The following is a 15,607-nucleotide window of genomic DNA, read 5'->3' on the forward strand; positions in this document are numbered from 1 at the left end:
GGGGGGGGGGAGTCAGTTGACTTGTTGTAATTATGTGGACAAGCAGAACAGTTTGGAAAAGTGCAGCGGAGACGTTTGTTTGAAAGTTCCAACGTTCGGACAAGTTCGCTGTTTGCAACGAGGTCGATGAAAAGATAGATTGGGCTCCAATGTCTGTTCAGTAAATGTGAAACTACAGCTTAATGGCCCCAAATGATACGCTGCGAGTTCAAAGAAATTAACGCATTTTGATTAATACGTTCTGTAGGCACATTTTAATCTAATGCTAAAAAAAAAAAGAGGAAGCAGCAACAAGCATTTTCCTTTAAATCAGTTGAGGGTGGTCCAATCACAGCACTGGTTCTAATGTATTTGCATTACATCACAAATTATTGTTTACATAACACCAATAAAAATCAAATCGCTCATAAGCGTGAGAGATTAATATTCCTTTGTGAACTCGTGTTCATATGTTGGTCGCGATGAGTTCCTTCGCGTACCTGGACACCTGTCCCCAGTGCGCGTGTGGGGGGGAGGGTGGTGGAGGGGGGGGGCGAGGTTTCACGTGCGCCACGTTCGCTGCGCGGCAGAAATCAATTTACGGGAGATAATTGTTAATTTCCCGAGGGGGGGGGGGAGGAGGAGGCAGGGAAAGGCAATAAAAGATTGAGTCTAAATCACGGTACACAAACGGCACTAATGGGGGACAGTGATCATCTCCAAATGAATCCAATTACCGGGGGCCGTTGTTGCAGCACCTCACACGTCTTCACGTCTTCACGTATGGCCACAGTTACTCTGCCAATTTGAAGTTGTCCGTCCCAACAGTTTGACAGAAGGACAGCTGGGGACGGCTAAAGTGGGAGGTAGATATTACCTTCAGTGAATGTAAATACAATGACAAAAGGATCTGATGAGGACCCAGATTGACCCTCCTTGTTAATTATAGGCTGATAAAACGTACGGTACGGTGTAGTTTTGCTCTGCTGCTGTTGGATTATTGGCCAGAATTAAGAAAAGCTTTCTTAAAATCAGTAATTAAAATCTCCTTGTTTCCCCACTGATGAAATGTAATGAAGAGTTTAGGAGGAAGGCACACATTTTATTCTCTTCTGCTATAAAACCCCAGATCAGTATTTGTCAAATTGAAATCCCCCAGCAAAAAAAAAACATGAAAATGCATTTATTTTTTTCTCCCCGGTATCTATTTAACTCAACATGTTGAAACGTCTGCGCGCCATTTGGGACGCAATCAGCCCTCCTGCTGAAATGATATTAGATTCCAGACTCCCTTCCGCGAGGAACGAGAAGGTTCGGCTTGAAGCTGTAGAACACACCGCCGGCCGGCGCCCTGATCTTAGTCGAGATTTCAGTTTGAATATCTGAGCTCACATTAGCGACGACTCGGGTCCTGCTGCGGCGCCGATGCAGAGGCGACCGAGTTATTACAATTACAATTTTTCTTCCTGAGATTTCATTTGATTATTTCCTTTTTGTGAGGAGTTAATATTCTGCCAATAATCGCAATTCACTCCTCGTCCCAGACTCTCGTCCCTCGACAACAGATGGGGACGACTGTCACTATTCCGTCCTCTCCTTTGGCCACGTGTCCTCACGCGACAGTTGTCATGGTATCCAAAAGTGATTCTTTATCTTTTTGGTCATTTTCATTCAAAGGGCCAAACACCACGGACAAACCGTCCTCTCAAAGTGTCCTTTCGTCCCCCCCCCCGAGGGAAGGGAAGCACTTTGAAGCGGATAGAGTCAAAGATTAAAAAGGTTTTATTTCTTACGTTGTGGTTTAAACGGTGCAATGCTCCCTAAGAAGTGCAGCCGTTTCTCATGTTCATTGCTATTCTAAAGACAAAAAAAAGCAGAATGTTTCATTTCGGATGCGACAGGAGGGGAGGAGAGGAGGAGTGCACGCCGTCTCACTGCAGCGCACTCAACAGGTGGGTCAACGTGGGGGGGGGGGGGCAGGAGGGGGGGGGGGGGGGGGGATCTCAAGCAGGCAGGCAGGAGCTTATCTTAATTCTGAGGGAGAGAGAAAATCCCAGATCCTTTCCACGGTGCCCCCCCCCCCCCGCCCCTGTAATCGATGCTGACGGGTCATTCGGAGCCGGTATTCAGACCCGATACTGAAGGACGGTCGAGTACGACGATGTTTCCCACAACATCAAATCTGCAGCCTCACCTCAGCAGGCCCATGCACAAAAAAAAAAATTCATTGTCGCACTGTCGTCTATTGATAAGCCTCCAGTGCTCCGTGCTTCCCGGCTGACTGAGTCAATAACAACAAAACAAGAAGGTGAGTGCCCCCCCCCCCCTGTTTAAAGCCATCGCTGGTCTTTAGAGTTAAAGACAAACACTTGATGGATTCAGAGGCCCGAACCCAGAGGACCGTAAAAGGATGAAAAGTGATACGCGAGTGTATGTAGGCTACGGGGGGGGGGGGGGGGGGGGGGGGGAGTGTGATGGCTCATGGCTGCGTATCCAGAGCACATTAAAAAGAGAAGAAGAGGAGCCCGGTGCAGCTGGTCCCTCAAAGCTGCCATTGGCATCTCTCCAGTTTCAGTGCGAAGGACTCGTTATGTAATTCAAGAGCCTTGTTCCTCGCAGCGAGCCACAGCCCGACGCGCACGAGGATTGGAGGGAAGCAGCGGGGGGGGGGGGGGGAAGAGGGGGATGAACTTGAACTCTTCGGCGTCTCGCAGGCGGCGGCGTTGTTTTGAAAATGTGGAATGAATCTCGAAAGTTGTCACGCGGGCAGCTGAGCTGAGATGGTGAACCCTATTCTGCGAGTACAGCGCGGCAGGCCGACGCGTCCCAGGGTGTAAAAAACGCGTCTCCTGTTCGGCGGCGTTGAACGCGGATGCGGATGAGTCACGGCGTCTCCCCGGCTCCATCAGACCAGAGAGCGTGCACACAAAACAGATGCAGAGCCTGCTCGATTCCGTGATGAAACATGCTAAATTAATTAATTAACGATAAAGTGGATATTTCCTATTGCGGTGGTAAAGATGGTTGACATAGAGCAGAATGATAAAGGCACATTGTAAAGGTTAGCACGGGTTTAAGCTGGTTTTGTGCAAAATAATTAGATTATGAGAAACTAAAAGGTTGTAACGAGCTCAAGAAAGCTTAATCTTATTACTATTCCTTTCACGTGGACATCTAATTACACCATTTTACATCTATGTAAGAGGCAAACATCACCTTGGCCTCATGCTGCTAATTATTACACCATCAAAAAAAAGAAAAGAAAAGCAAACGGCGTGAGACGCTGAATCTTTAGTCTTTTCTCTCCCGTCAAACGGGCCCATTAGAGCCACTAAGTCCACTCGCAGGGGTCAGCCTATAATAAGTATCTAAAGAGGCTAAAAGGCCACCTGACCTCTTTAGTCCTCTTTAGAAATTCTCTGGCCGGAGGGGTTCTTAAAAAAAAAAATGTGTTCACTCTTCATATTCACCGAGCACGCACTTTAGGCTCTAAGCCACGAATCGGAAGCAGCTATCAGTCACTCGCTGGTTTTTTAAAAGTTAAAACCTGTAGAAAGTCGCTCAATCAAGGAGTCAAATTCCATGCAGTTCGCTGCAGCTGCAACCAGAGATCAAGCTCTTCTCCCCCCCCCCTTTAAACGTACTGCGTACTGACGGCCGGTCGGTTCTAATCACCACGGAAAAAGAGGAGACCTGCTGTGAACTGTACGTGTTGTGCCCCCCCCCCCCCAGCGAGTGAGCGCACTTTAGTGTCGTGTCGTGGTTTCCCTGCAGAGGCAATGTGTTGGGAATGTGTCGCATACAAGACGAAAGGGTGGAGTTGTGAATCAGTGTCCCCCGCCCCCCCCCCCCCCCCCCGGTGGTCTCCCCCCCTCCGTCACTCACGCTCTGCACTCTCTCTCCTCGTGGACGTGTCCGCCCCCTCTGATGTCGATGTGTACGCTGGTCAGTACAGATCATGCGTCTTAATCACGCTCGTATCTTCGAGGGAAAATGAATGACAATTTCAAGCTCTTTTATGCCGCTGTTGATATAATTATAATACGCCAAACGTTAAATTGCTGAACTGAAGGGTTCACTCGCACACATTATTGTGTTTATCCCCAGTGGAGGGAGGACTGATACTAAAAATCCATAATTAATGTTGGAAAATGCAATTTATTGATGAAAAACCAATTACAGCTCCCTTAAATAACAGGGGGCTGGTCGCTCAACTCAGAGTCACGCAATTATTACAATTACAAAGTATGACAAAAAAACAAGTTCATTACTGTGACATCCCCCCCCCCAGAGGGATCTGAAGGCCAATAAGCCCTCAAATAAAAGAGACGTTCTCCCGCGTTCAGACTCAGAAGAGATGCTGCCAAGCTGGTAGCCGAGGCCCAGTTGCACACGTCCCCCATTCCCCCCCCCCGAACCTCCCCTCGTCGTCCCTTGGGGCCGTGGCCCATCTGTGACGTCCTCCTTAAGGAAGCGTCCCTTTCTCCGAGACAGTCCATCCTGGTGGAGGGGGGTGAGGGGAGGGGGGGGACATGGCACGGTGTTGACATTCATTACTCGCAGGTCATGAGGTGGCCTGCTTTTCAGCATCAAATCAGGGACAAGAGGTTGTGGTTTTTCAAGGCGCGGGGGGAGGGGGGGGGGGGGGGGAAACCCTCTTGGTAGTTGATTCACACTTCTGCTTATCTCCTGCCTGCGGGCATGCGCGCATGCTGTGTTTTATGGGCTGCATTTCCTTGATGAAAATCTTTTTTGCAGCTAGTGCAAGTGAGCCCGAGATCTGGGTGCATTATAAATAAAACGAGGCGAGCACTATGCCTGCCCCCCCCTTCGATTGAAGGAGTATTTTCTGCACTTACAGCTTGAGGCTTTGGTGTCGAGCGGCTTTCTGAAAAAACGCACTTAGACCCGCAGTCCCGTCCCCCCCCTCTGGTAGCCGTGTCAGAACCTCGGGGAGAGCAGAACAACCGGGAAAGGTCCACGAACTTTCCGTCCTTATTTCGGGACGTCGCTGCAGGCTCCTCAGTCTAGTCACTTCTTTTCTTCTTCCCTCTCCGTTGAGGGTTAGGGTTGAATTTGGGAGCAGGAGCTCCGTGTGAGAGTCTCCTGGAGCTCGCGTCTCACGTCGTTGTCCTCACGCAGACCCTTCAACTGAACAGGTTAGAAGGAGGCCGAACGCTTGGCTCAGGATTCGATGCGCACTGCGACTGTCAATCCCTTCATTTTCTGCTGGAGCGCCTCTGCTTTGTGTTTCGTTCGCTTTGTTGTTGCGGCGGAGTTGACTCACAATGGGGCGGAAATCCATTTGCTGAAATTGCCACCGTGGGGTTTAGTTTAGCTGTAAATAATCACCGAGGCAAAAGAGATGGATGATGATGATGATGATTTGGTTTCACGGGGTCCCTGCTTCACTTTTTCTTTCGGATCGATGCTGAGCTTGAGCCGGGTTTCAGGACCACGTGGGAAGAAGAACAGTGAGACGTGTTCCCGTCTCTGATTCCTCCAGAAGGTCGTCCCAGATCTTCATCCTCCCCCCCCGATTTAGTGTGTTGGATTCATTCCGGCGGATGTTCGCGGGAAATTTTCCGTTTCATAGCTTCACGTCTCGGCGCCTTTTTGAGGAATGACACCTCACAGACCTGAGGATCCGCCACCTCGGGTCGGTTTCCTCTCTCCGTGCTGCTGGTGTCGCACCGAGGGGGGTGGGAGGATTACCGGGGGGGGGGGGGGGGGGCGATCAGCGGGCGTTTAATGAGCAGTGGAGGCGTTTTGAGAGGAAAAAGCAACAGGTGGAGCGGCGGATTGATGCCAGCTGTCCACCTGGATGATGATCGGCTTCTTTTTCATTTTTTTTAAGGGTACTCATGGCGCCGGGACGTTGGCCTGTGATTTTCGGCGGCTGTTGAGGAGAGAAATAACTTGTTGCTCGTGTGGCTGCTGTTCAGAGACAGCGGCTTTCAGCGCGGCAGGGATCCAGGTAAATGCATTGATTTGTTTCTGATTCTCTGCTGCAAGCAGCTGGCGAGCTTCCAACAAAGGCCTGGCGTCCGATGGGGGGGGGGGGGGGGGAATCTTGATCCGTGGTGTTTCGGTAAGCGGCGCAGTCCACCACTCCCTTCACTGCTCTGGGCTCGAGCAGATAAGAGTGATTTCTCTCCCAGTTGCTGTGGCTCCGGTCCCAGTTAAAGCTGCGTTTTTTCTTCTCCAGAACAGACGCATCGTCTCATCGGAACACGCAAGTGGCTCACGTTGGCACGTTGGAGTCTGGGACGGTGTCAGCGAGCGGTACGTTGAAGGATCCAGCGTGAGTGTTATGGTACACTGTGGCCCGCCGAAATGGTGTGAATACTGGCACATTTTTCATAAGTAGATCGCTAGTATGCTCGCTCCCAAGTTTGGAGGCAGTTGCCATGGTGACGCCGTCCTATCTTTCGCTCGCTCGCTGACAATCTGTTTATTCAACTGATTTACTGATTTAAATAAAAAATTAAAAAATGAAGGAGCTCCGTTTAAGCCGGTGAACATTAAATTGCATTGACGGGGTCGCAATGCACCAGAACCTCAGAAACATTTAAAAGCTACACGCCAGCGTGACAGAGTTGCTGTAAAGGCTTTTCAGATGTGATGTAAGGCATCAGATCCGATTCTGGGAGCTTTGCACACGGCGAGTCAACAGCTATCAAAAGAAAAAAAAGAAACGTTTAACTTGTTTATTTCCTCACAAAGACCCCTGACCTTTGACCCCTGCAGCGCAGCAAACAAGGTCGTCCGCAGGTTGCAAAGCTGGAGATACCTGGAGGTACCGGCTGATGGAATGATTGATGAGTCAACTCCCTTTCAGCTGGTCTTTACCGCATCCGTCCCATTGTTGAGTTAAGTTTGTGATATTGTGATCTTTTGGTCCCTTTGAGAAGCTCGAAGCTCCTTCGCTCGGCTCGGGGTCGTCTTTCAACAACAGAGACATTAAAAACCCCGGAAAATAAAAAAAGTGCAGGGTTTCTGTTTTGTTTTGCTTCCATCTTTCAGACAATAACTCGAATTGTAAAACAGGTGCTACGGTTGTTGTGTGATGAAGCCTTTTGTGTTGCAGCAGCAGCTGCACATTGAGTCCAAGAGGCTGTTTTTCTAGAGGAAACAAACTCTCACGATCAAATAAGTGGTGCATATTGTTCTTTACGATGAACCGCAATTAAATTGACATCACGGAAGTACAATTACTTCAATTTACAGCGGAACTGTATCTACAATACCAATGGAAATACTGACATATAGTATAGTATTATTTGTTGAGTATACTAATATTATTTTGGAGGCTACTTTGGTCACTTTTTGAAAGGGCTACATACCATTTTCACTTGTTTCATGAGGTTTTTCCCTGATTTCTTAGTGGAAAGTCCATCGAACTACCAGAAGCACGCGCACAATGTCTTGTGTAAATAGACTATTGATTATGTGCAGCTTGCTCCAGATGTCAAAGATTGGTACCACTAATAACAAGCTCTGACTGTGTATGAAAACATGTCATTTTCACTCCTCAATTGCACAGAGTTTGGCTGCGTTGTGATTGACAGGCAGCCTCTCCAAGAAAAAAAATATATAACTTAAGCTGTTGGTTGAACAACTTATGTTGGAGACAAAGACAGATAAATGGGACGCGGTGTGACTGTTGAGGAGCAGTTAACCCTAACTAAATCCTAAGTGCGCCATTAGAGCATCAGCTGTTCACAAGCACAGGCTGGGATGACTTAACATTCAGCGGGAGGAGGGCCATGTTTTCATCACCACGTTTGGGACTTTTGGCAGCCGTTGACCTCAAAGAATTCGTTCTCGCCCTGCGCGATGAAAAGCATTTTGCCTTCAGCGCGGCTTTTTATTCACGCGGCATCTGTCATCTCTAAAGGCCGTGGGTTTGGATTTCATAATTGGTAGGAAACTGCAAACTGCGTAATCGCGCCGCATTACCAACCAGGGATCTAATCAGCCGCATTTTCTGACACTATTTGCAACTGAGCCCAAATCGAATATAATTATCCGACCAAAAGATGCTCAGCTCGCCGCCGAGCACGAGACGCAGACTATGCTGTACGGAATTATCTTAACTTGACGGACATTTGGTGACAGCTCACATTTCTTTCTGTTTGGTGGACTTTGCGGACCCACTTCTTGGGTTTTATATTTCCCCAAAGAACCAATTAATTTGATTGGTGCACCTCTCAGAGGCGGACGGACAGACGGAGGCCTTTTGTGTGTCTCTTAGGAGACAGTTTGCCATTCTAATCATAAACATGAATACATGTATGTGCACGGTCCTTATGATGTTACTAAACTTTAATCTATGATATCCTATAACAGCAACGTTCCACCACGTTACATCCAATGAATGAAAAATGTGTGACGAAATCATTTTCCTCCTTGTTCCTTCTAAAGTCACGACAACTTCATACTACTGACTTAATTTGTGAAAAACCCCATATTTTACCCTTCGGTTCGATTACGCGGGTCAGATTTCAACCCCCCCCTGTAGGGCCATGAGAAAAAAAGAAAAGAAACGGCCACTAGTTAAGATTATTGAAACCTGTTTGATGGATGACAGTTACATTGTATTAAATGATATGAAGTGAAGGGTGTTTTGTGCCGCTGCTTTGTTGTGTGTGTGTGTGTGTGTGTGTCAAAGGTCAGCGTTGTGTCCACTGCGCAGAGGAAGCGTGTCGCACACACGGCGCTCCCCTTCCCGCTCGATCTCCAGCGTCTCTACGAAACTCTCCGCCTCGCTCTGCAAAAAGGTGACAAACGCAATCTGCTGTGCACTCGTCATCTCCTGCGTGATCTGAAGTTACAAAAGTCAATAAATTTAGGGGGGTGGAGGGGGGGGGAGTCCCCCTCGGCACCCGCCAAATGACGGAACTGTTATGTATCGCCAGCTTTAATGGGCCCCGGTGTACAGGATATCCGTCAAGCGGAGCAGGTGCCTGCAGACACGAGCCGCCGCGGTGTTTTGCATCCCAGCATCTCATTAATTTTTGGTCTCCGCGAAGACGGCGAGGGGGGGGGGAGAGACATCATCGGCGACGTGCTCGACGCGCGCCTCACTCTTGCCATTTTGTGATGCTTGTTTGTACCAGAGGGTTCCATCTATCACGAGCAGCAGCCAGCAGGTGGCTTGGGGAAACTACACAGGAACGTTTCTGGCACTCACGAGGGTTGGATTAATTTTATGTGCACTCTCAAAAATAAATGATGACTGATTCGCACCCTCAAGTGATTCCCTACGTCTCCCGGTTGATTCCCACAATCTGTCAAATGTCACGACTGCTCCATTCCGAGGTCACTGTCTCCAGCTTCCTGGATGGAATGCGTTGCACCTGACTCTTTGCTCCCAAACTGTAACATCAGCCACTCCGAGTGACCATCTCCTATTTGATCTCACACGTGTCCTCTCCTGAGACGGGACCAGGCGACAGCTACGTGTCGCTGATGAGTCGCTGCATCGCAGGCGAAGTTTGTTCATGTTTTTCTGTTTTTCAAGTTATCCTTTTTTTTTCTTCTTCTGCCCGTTGTCCTCAGGCGCAACTCTGAAGGTCTCATTGATGGTCCTGTCCTTTGCCACAAAGAGCTGCTGTGACTGCCGCAAACAATCCACTTGATATGCGGACGAAGGTTGAAATTCAATTTGTGCGGTTCTAATGCATTCATTGCCACGGGTTTCCAAGCCGGCGGCGATGCGCGACTCATAGGTCAGGGTAGCTGCTACATCATCGAATAAAACCAATAAAGGTCAGCAGATTTTATTCCAGGAGATGAAAGGATGTCTTATTAAAACCCAACGGTTCATGTGTCCTTTTGAAATCCAGACATTTGGCACTGGAATTCTTTTTTTCTTTTTAAAAAATGTCCATCTACTCCGTGCGTCCGATGTCGTGACCGTAACCCTTTTTACACCGATGACAAACAGGCTCCTTCGTCCTTTTTGGTGAAACAGCCAGAGTGTCACTTGGGACTCTCGGAGCTGAGGTGGTGCGACAAGCTCTCGTAAAATGGCACTCGCCGCGCTCACAGCAGAGGAAGTTGATTTTAAAATGTACGGTTGCGGAGGTCCGTGGAGCTCCGTCTGAAGTATGACGCGCTGTCATACCATATGTTTCACAGCTCTGTCCACAGTCCCCCCGACTGGTCCCATAAGAGTACACATTGTTAACCGTACAAGCATCGCCGCCAGTCGGGCCTCTGGGACCGTTTTAACAGCATGACATCTGTGTAAAAACCTCAACAAATTTGCATGTTTAATGTTTCCCTCCTCTTTTTTTTTTGGTTTACTACTAAAGTGTTGAGTAAAGTGCAGTCTTTATCATCACAATCACCACTTATCACCTTCATCTTGACTCACGATCAGCATCACAGCAGAGATAAAAACGCATTTACATGTAAATCTGGCAGAGTTCAAAAGCAACATGGGGAGCTATAAGGGGAAAGACTACTGGACTCAAAATGGGGATCACGTCTTTAGACATAAAGTCGTTATTCTCCAAAGAAATCCACCACTATCTGTACACTCCCAGTACTAAAATACCTCTAAAATCCATTTTCTTGACGCTTCAATTTAAGCCAACCCCTCGTAAAGAGACATGTAAAAACGATGCGCTGCCGTTTCCATTTGGAACTGTTAGTCACCTTTTGGAAACGGCTTGTCCCCCCCCCCCCACCCCCCAGGACATCTGTCCCTCTCAAACAGCAATTTATCGAAGAGGGCATTCACCTCTTTTCGACTCCTCGTCGTCATGAGGAGCTGTAGCTCTCTCTCAGTATCCTTGGCACGATCTCTCTCTCCCTCTCTCCCTCTCTCTCTCTCTCCCTCTCTCCTCCACAAAGAACCAAGCTGAAGCAACTTGCATACAAAATAGCTGACTCAATCATCCAGCTGCATAATCAAGATAAGGGAGACGGGGGGGGGGGGGGGAACAGGAAAAGGGCGATGCGAAGGCGAATGCGAGACACAGGTTTAGAGGAAGCAGCGAGACCAACGCGCTTTGAAAACCGTCTTAACTGCAGACAGTTAAAAGTTGGAAGAAGTGAGACCGTGATTCACGCTGATGGTAAAAGCTCAGCTCAGGCGGATCCTCCCGTGTGAAATGACTGGAACGAGGGGGGGGGGGCGCCAATACAGTGGACCCAGCGGCACGAAACAGATTGAGCTTTAACATCCGGAGGCTTTCCGGGCTTTAAATGTCACAGAGACAGTAACATTATTTAAGAAGAATAGAGATGATCCGCACACCTATACGTCCGTATAGTGCAGCTAGGTGGAAAGTCGGAGAGAGTCAAATGGGCTTGTCATTTCTCTGGTTGCCGTGTGGCTGCTTTCCGGGAAAAACTGGCAACGTTTCAGCGTATATTTTTTCAAACCCATCGCTGTGGACAACAAATCCCTCCTGATGAGATTCTTTTTTACACTAAGATAATCTCAGTGGGACTGCAGGGGCGACTGTACTGGAAGTACAAGAATGTGTACTGACAGCACAGTGGGTTCAGGCCATAAAACGCCCCGGTCATGTTTTACTTGTTATACATTGTTAGAACCATTCCGTTTGTTATACGTGAATAAATATATGTTATATAATACAAAAAAAGAACACGAGAGGTCACTGAGGCGTGCGTAGATCTCTTGTTTATTTGTGTAAATCTCTGAAACTAAATTAAGCCTGAGCCGAAGCGGCCGGGGAGCTGTCCGCGGTGCTGAAGCGACCTCTCGCGCGGGCGGTGTTACTGGCGGAAGCTACCGGTTTCTTCTTAAAAAGTATAAATGTTGCTGCAAATGAATGTTCAACACGATAAAACTCTATTTCACAACAACAACAAAAAATAGAAACGTCTAAGACTATTTTTTTTAACACAACAATCGCAGTTAAAGCTACACGTTGCCTTCAGTCAGCCGAAGACCTCGCGAAGAAACGAGCGTAAAATGCACCGATTTCGTGCACAAGTTCCGCTGTGCGTTGCGCACGGCGTGCGAGAGAAGAGTTATTCGTCGGTTCTGCACACAGCACCCGCAACCATTCAAACACACCCTCGAAGAAAGCCTTTCACCGCTATGCCCCCCCCCCCCCCTCCCTCCGGTGAATGCAAAAACAACTTAAAGTGCGGCGTTTCATCCGCGGTGTGAAACATGTCGGAGCGCCGTAAACAGCTTACCTGCTTGGACGGGTCGCGGCGCACGAGCCTCTTCCACGATGCAAAGCTGGCAGCTTACCGCAAGTCACACACGAGACATGGTCACAGGCACGCGAGATATTTCTGTTAGATGAAATAAAATAAAAATAAAAAGTCAAATAAGAAAAAGAAAAAAGAAGAAGCAAAGAATCCCAGTTGTCGGTTCTTCGGGCTGAAGGCGCACGAGGCGGCGGCGGTGTGCTGCGTCAGCGGGGAGATTCTCACGGATCCATTTAGCGGGTGAGTGATTAAATTCGGGGCTGAGCTCTCCTCTCGGCGCTCTCAACCTTTATTTATGCCGAGCAGACGACCCCCCCCCACCCCACCCCGGAGCCCACCCGCTTTTACCCACTGCGAGAGACGCGTTCACGCACAGCCACGGGAGGCTTCGACCGTCGTCAGTTGGGAGATTGCGGCGGAATAAGTGCGAGAGGAGCGCATGTTGATCCCCGCCCCCCCCCCCCCCCCCCTCCTGGTTCTAGTCGAGGCGAAGTTTAAATCTCATAATAAGATTGTTTGTCACCGCTCGGCTATAAATGGTGGCGGGTTCGTCACGGGCGGCGGCGGCGGGAGGTTCGCGAGCGCTCCTTCGGACGGAGAGGACGCGCATGGTGAGCCGCTGTGTCATATACACCAACAAAACATGTACACGGAAAAGGTTTCAAGTTAAGACACTCCGAGTGAAGAGTGCCAGCTACGTCACGCGGGCTTCAGGGCTTGATCAACCAATCTATGAGCAAACTTTGCCCCCCTCGCCCCGACCCCCACCCCCTCTTCCTCCCTCCGTCCGGGGCAGGAAACGTTCTTTAAAAGACTCTGTTTCAGTAGGGAAGGGGGCATGTTTCATTTGGTGAGGTTATGAAAAGAGACGCGGTTTCCCCAACACAAATGTCCAGTAGTCCTACCAGCAGGGGGCCCTTTAATAACCAAAAACAAGTGCTCAATACGTCCATTTAACACTATTTGGACTATTTCATAACACTATTTGTGACTCACATGGACCTACGTGTCATTATACGACTACATGTTTCTAGCTGTTCTTCTCATGCCAGCATCCCGGCACTCTGAATGAAAACCATTTAGGTAAAAACTGCAACCTAGTGAGAGCAGAAGTGTGTATATTTCAGGATTAAATGGGGGGGCAGCTGTTGAAGTAGACCATACTTCACTGAAGAGGTCAAGCCTCGGTCCCTCAGAAGGAAAATCAATACACATCAATGTTGAATTATTGAAAAAAAAAAAGAAACCTGCAGAATACAAATCCCCAAACACGTGGTGCACGCTGCACACTGTGGGGGTTTGAAACAAATGGGAGATGATGTCAATGCAGGCGTTTGGGTGTTTTGGTTAACCACCTTTTGAAATAAAATGTAAGGAAGTTACGGTAAGGTGACCCTTCTTGAATAGAAAATAGATTCCACTCCACGTACCACTTCGCACCCACAATGCAGTGGAGCTGGGACTCGGGAGTTAAACCCATGTCGTCTGGCAGATGTAATTCGTGCAGAGTGCAGCCTGATGTCCTCTGTGATGACGTCGTCTCGGGGGGTGGGGGGGTGGTGCATGACCCGGGCGAGTCGGGGAGCAGCAGCCAGGCTCCAGATACACTCCTCTCTGAGAGGGGCCCAGTGGTTTTTTTTGCGAGGTCTTGGCAGCGTCTCGTCTCTCGCTGCAGCAGCAGCGGCGTTGGAGCTGTGGAACGTCACAGGACGACGGGCGCACCGCAGCACACAAGCAAGGGAGGGGGTCGCAGCAAAAGGTCTTTGGTTCTGAATCCTTGCATGCAACACATTCTTTCGAAGCACATGCATTAGGATACTCTTCTGAAATGTGTTTTTTATTGCCTCTTTATTCTCTCTTCAGATACAACGCGAGGAAGCACAACAGATTGATGGGCTTTCATAATGAACCTCCCCAGCTGAATTTACCTTGTGGGGTATGATTGCTTTAATGTCTTTTGATTCCTACTGCACATTGCTTTCTCTGTTTCTAATAAACTGATCGTTTATTACGCACGGTGGGAGGTAAATATATTCATTTTTTATATTTGCAATCGTGCAATGCCATGGCATCACACCATTGGATTGATAGATATTGCATTAAATACGCCCATCAATAGATATTTTAAGTTTTCACACACCATGTTTTAGTAAGCCAAGCAATGGAGGTCAAATAGATAGACCTATTTGACGGCATCATACTTTAACACTACGCCTACCAAAGTCTGAAGAGTATTTGCAATTATAATAATAACTCACTCAGCCCACGCAAAACTGTTTGCCTGAGTAGTTCAAGTTCAACTAAATGATTCTCTCAATATGTTTGTCCCTGAATTGTCACGGAAACCCTCACGGCGGTCTGTTGAACATCGACTCAAAGACAGACGGTTCGATTGGTCAATCTAACTACCACGCTGGGGAAGCATCCACATTACTAAGAAGCTATTTGGAGGCGGACTGAACTGTCCCAGAGAAAACCATCTCACAGGTCACGGGGTATCACTCTGGTTTTGCTAAACATGAGGGACCAAGAGCCCAACCCAATCCCAGAGGTTTTAATCCAGTTAAGAGCATGCACACGTTACTGAAAATATAGATTTTCTCATAATTAGCTCTAACTCAGAACGAAGAAAGATAAAGATGACAGCAATTCTGCTTCGGATATCAGGACCCATGACTTGTTTTTGCATTGGAGAGGGCGGCCATGCTTGCATGTAAATCTTGAGGAACGGCTACAAATGAGGAGATTATAATGTCACTAAATGAAGTCCGGGGAGAAGAGAGGGAGGCAGATAGGTGGAATGTATTATTCAAATCCTTCATTTACCGGCTAAGCCAATTTGATGCTGAGGCGAGTGGCAGGGCTGGCAATAACTCAGGGGAGGAGACGCTGGCTGCTGGTTGATATAATGGAATATCGGCTGTCAGTAAAGTGCAGGACATCCATCTTACTGACCAAGCGGTGGGACCGACATCATCAGCGGCTTCACCAATGATAACGCTGTGAAGGAGGAATAGGAAAGGGTGCACTTGGAAGAGGGGGGGGGGGCGGCTGAGGTTTAAAAGCCCCGCTAATGTACCGCGTTGTTGTCCTCAGCACAAGCGATGCAGCGCTCTCTGCTGTTGTCCAGTCCAACGTCCCCGTACACAGCTGTCAGGACAAGTGAATACATTTGAAATATGCAACACCAATGGTGTGCGCGTGCAAAGTGGTGCTGCAACAACGAATATGCGGATTGATCAGTTGATCTACTAAGAAACTAATCTGCAACCATTATGTTGATCTATTAATCATCGTCATAAAATGCATACAGCAGCATATACACACTTTGCTTTATACTATAGGGGTACACGACCGATCCCCCAGATGTGCACTTATCTACTGTGCAGTATTTGACTTGATGTACTCCGTTAAATGTCCCCGT

General features: G+C 48.3%; 1 protein-coding gene across 2 annotated transcripts in view; it reads right to left on the bottom strand.

The window, feature by feature from the left end:
• The window catches only part of elfn1a (extracellular leucine-rich repeat and fibronectin type III domain containing 1a), a 38,732-nt gene extending 26,110 nt beyond the window's left edge, over positions 1 to 12,622 (bottom strand). For both annotated transcript variants that reach the window (XM_037476257.2, XM_037476255.2), the window contains exon 1: positions 12,166 to 12,622. The gene's annotated coding sequence lies outside the window, so the exon portion shown is untranslated. The remainder of the gene's footprint in view (positions 1 to 12,165) is intronic.
• Between the last annotated feature and the right edge of the window lie 2,985 nt (positions 12,623 to 15,607).

This window comes from Pungitius pungitius, chromosome 12 (genome assembly GCF_949316345.1).
Source record: "Pungitius pungitius chromosome 12, fPunPun2.1, whole genome shotgun sequence".
In the NCBI taxonomy this organism is placed as follows: Eukaryota; Metazoa; Chordata; class Actinopteri; order Perciformes; family Gasterosteidae; genus Pungitius; species Pungitius pungitius.